Source organism: Mesocricetus auratus, unplaced genomic scaffold, assembly GCF_017639785.1.
Source record: "Mesocricetus auratus isolate SY011 unplaced genomic scaffold, BCM_Maur_2.0 Super-Scaffold_100003, whole genome shotgun sequence".
NCBI classification, from domain to species: domain Eukaryota; kingdom Metazoa; phylum Chordata; class Mammalia; order Rodentia; family Cricetidae; genus Mesocricetus; species Mesocricetus auratus.
Window position 1 is genome coordinate 106094416 of NW_024429188.1, and position 4477 is coordinate 106098892.

The window sequence follows — 4477 nt, forward strand, 5'->3', positions numbered from 1 at the left end:
ATTATACCTGACATCTCAATGGAATCTATGAAAGCCAGAAGATCCAGGACACATGTCCTACAAATGCTAAGGCAACAAGGATGCCAGCCCAGACTACTATATCCAGCAAAGCTTTCAATTACCATAGATGGAGAAAACAAAATATTTCATGATAAAGCCAGATTTAAACAATACATATCCATGAATCCAGCTCTACAGAAAGTGCTATAAGGAAAACCTAGACCCAACGAAGATAATTACACTCACAAAGACACAGGCAATAGATAATCCCACTTTACCAAACACCAAAAGAAAAAGGGAGGAGAACCTACACAAAATAACTCCACTACCAATAAATTAAGCACAAACAAGAATCACCAATCAATGGTCATTAATATCCCTCAATGTCAACAGTCTCAACTTGCCTATAAAAAGACACAGACTAGCAGAATGGATACGAAGTCAGGACCCATCCTTCTGCTGCATACAAGAAACACATCTCAATATCAAAGACAGACGTTACCTCAGAGTAAAGGGTTGGGAAAAGATTTTCTAATCAAACCCAAGAAACAAGTGGGTGTAGCAATCCTAGTATCTAACAAACTAGATTTAAAATTAAAATCAACCAAAAGAGATGAAGAAGAGCATTTCATATTCATCAAAGGAAAATCCATCAAGATGAAGTCTCAATTTTGAACATCTATGCCTCAAATACAAAGGCACACATTACTAAAGCTCAAATCGCACATAAAATCTGACACACTAATAGCAGGAGACTTCAACACTCCCCTCTCACCACTAGACAGAAACTTAACAAAGAAATAAAAGAACTAATAGAAGTTATGACCCAACTGGGTTTAACAGACATCTATAGAACATTCCACCCAAACAAAAAGGGATATAACTTCTTCTTGGCGACACGTGGAACCTTCTCTAAAATTGACCACATAATAGGAAGCATAACAAATCTCCACAGATATAAAAAAAATGGAGTAACTCCCTGTATCTTATCAGACCACCATGCATTGATATTAGAATTCAACAATAACACAAATCGCAGAAACCCTACAAAATCATGGAAATTGAACAATACACAAATGCACCATCCCTAGGTAAAGGAAGAAATAAAAAAAGAAATTAAAGACTTCCTGGAATTCAATGAGAATGAAGACACAACATACCAAAACTTATGGGACACTCTGAAAGCAGTGATGAGAGGAAAGTTCATAGCTCTAAGTGCCCACATGAAGAAACTGGAGAGCAATCATACTAGAGAATAATCAGGGCATACTTTGAAAATCTGTACTCCACAAAATTCGAAAATTTAAAGGAAATGGACAATTTCCTGGACAGATATCACTTGCCAAAACTAAATCAAGAACAGATAAACAATCTAAACAGACCTACAACACTTAATGAAATAGAAGTAGTCATCAAAAGTCTCCCAACCAAAAATAGCCCAGGCCCAGATGGCTTCCGTGCAGAATTCTACCAGAAATTCAAAGAAGAGCTAATTCCAATACTCCTCAAAGTATTCCACACAATAGAAGCATGAAGCTCACTGCCAAACTCTTTTTATGAGGCTACAATTACCTTGATACCCAAGCCACAAAAAGACACAACTAAGAAAGAGAACTATAGGCCAATCTCCCTCATGAACATCGATGCAAAAATACTCAATAAAAGACTAGCAAACCGGATTCAAGAACACATCAGAAAAATCTTCCACCATGATCAAGTAGGCTTCATCCCAGGAACGCAGGGATGGTTCAACATTAGAAAAATCTATCAATGAATCCACCATATAAACAAACTGCAAAAGAAAAACTGCATGATCATCTCACTAGATGCTAAAAAATCTTTTGACAAAATCCAGCACCCCTTTATGATAAAGGTCCTAGAGAGATCAGGGATAACAGGAACATTCTTGAACATAATAAAAGCAATATACAGTAAACCAACAGCTAACATCAAACTAAATGGAGACAAACTCAAAGCAATTCCTCTAAAATCAGGAACAAGACAAGGCTGTCCACTCTCTCCATATCTCTTCAATATTGTACTTGAAGTTCTAGCTACAGCAATAAGACAACAAAAGGAGATAAAGGGGATACAAATAGGAAAAGAAGAAGTCAAACTTTCACTATTTGCAGATGATATGATAGTTTACATAAGTGACCCAAAAAACTCCGCAAGGTTACTCCTAGAGCTGATAAACACCTTCAGCAATGTGGCAGGATACAAGGTAAACTCAAAAAAATCAGTGGCCCTATTATATACAGATGATGAAGTGACTGAGAAAGAAATCAGAGAAACATCACCCTTTACAATAGCCATAAACAGCATGAAATATCTGGGGATAATGTTAACCAAGGAAGTGAAAGACCTGTATATCAAGAATTTTGAGTCTTTAAAGAAAGAAATCAAAGAGGATACCAGAAAATGGAAAGATCCCCCATGCTCTTGGATTGTTAGGATCAACATAATAAAAATGGCAATCTTGCCAAAAGCAGTCTATAGATTCAATACAATCCCTATCAAAATTACGGCACAATTCTTCACAGACCTTGAAAGAACAATAATCAACTTTATATGGAAAAACAAAAGGCCCAGGATAGCCAAAACAACCCTATACAATAAAGCAACTTCAGGAGGCATCACCATACCTGACTTCAAGCTCTATTATAGAGCTATAGTCCTGAAAACAGCTTGGTATTGGCACAAAAATAGACAGGTAGACAAATGGAATCGAATTGAAAAACCTGATTTTAACCCACACACCTATGAACACTTGATTTTTGACAAAGAAGCTAAAACTATACAATGGAAAAGGGAAAGCATCTTCAACAAATGGTGCTGACATAATTGGGTATTGGTATGCAGAAGACTGCAGATAGATCCATGTCTATCGCCTTGTACAAAACTTAAGTCCAAATGGATCTCAACATAAATCCAACCACACTGAAACTCTTAGAAGAGAAAGTGGGAGATACTGTTCAACGAATTGGTACAGGAGACCACTTCCAGAACACACCACCAGTGGCACAGACACTGAGATTGACAATTAACAAATGGGACCTACTGAAACTAAGAAGCTTCTGTAAGGCAAAGGACACAGTCAACAAGACAAAAAGGCAGTCTACAGAATGGGAAAAGATATTCACTAACCCCACATCTGACAGAAGGCTAATCTCCAAAATTTACAAAGAACTCAAGAAGCAAGTCTCCAAAATACCAAAGGATCCAATTAAAAGGTGGGGTACCGAACTAAATAGAGAATTCTCAATAGAGGAGGCTGAAATGGCCAAGAGACACTTAAGAAAGTGATCAACATCCTTAGCCATCAGGGAAATGCAAATCAAAACAACTTTGAGATGCCATCTTACTCCTGTCAGAATGGCTAAAATCAAAAACACTGAAGATAGTTAATGCTGGAGAGGATGTGGAGAGAGGGGAACACTCCTCCACTGCTGGTGGGAGTGCCAACTTGTAGAGCCACTTTGGAAATCAGTATGGAGATTCCTCAGGAAAATTGGAATCATTCCACCACAAGACCCAACAATTCCACTCTTAGGCATATATCCAAGAGAGGCAAATTCATACAACAATGACATCTGCTCCACTATGTTGATAGCAGCACTATTTATAATAGCCAGAACCTGAAAGCAACCTAGATGCCCCTCAACTGAAGAGTGGATAGAGAAAATGTGGTACATTTACACAATGGAGTATTACTCAGTAGAAAAAAAACATTGGAATCTTGAAATTTGCAGGTAAATGGATGGCACTAGAGGAAACCATCCTCAATGAGGTAACCCAGTCACAAAAAGACAAACATGGTATGTACTCACTCATATATGGATTTCAGACATGGATCAAGATAGTGCCAGTCTGCACTTCCACTGACAAAGAGTCTGGGAAACAGGAAAGAACCTAAGAGGGATATGCATGGTACCCCAGAAAGAGGAATGAGGCAAGATCTTCTGAACAGATTGGGAACACGGTAAGGGGTGGGGGGTTGGGAGCTGGGAAGAAGAGAGGGGGAGAAGAGGAAGAGAGTAGGTCATGGGGGAACAGGAAGGTTGAGTTGGGGGTAGAATAGGGGGAAGAGGGAATCATAGGTTAGAAGACAGATCAGGCATGAGTGTGACCTCTAGTGATCTAAAGGGATGATACCAACTGGCAAGCTAAGCAATAGTGGAGAGACCACTTTGAATGCCCATTCCTGATAATGAACTCGATGTCTATAACCATCCAGGAGCCTTCATCCAGTGACTGATGGAAGCAGAGGCAAACATCCACAGTTAAACACTGAACTGAACCCATGCAACCCAGTGACAGAGAGAGAGGAGCAATGAGAAAATTGAAAAAGAATGGGCTGGCAAAACCAGCAGACAGCTGATCTAAACAGGGGAGAACTCTTGGATCCCAGACCGACAGCTGGGAGGCCAGCATGGGACTGATCCAGACCCCCTGAGTGTGAGTCAGTGAGGAGGCC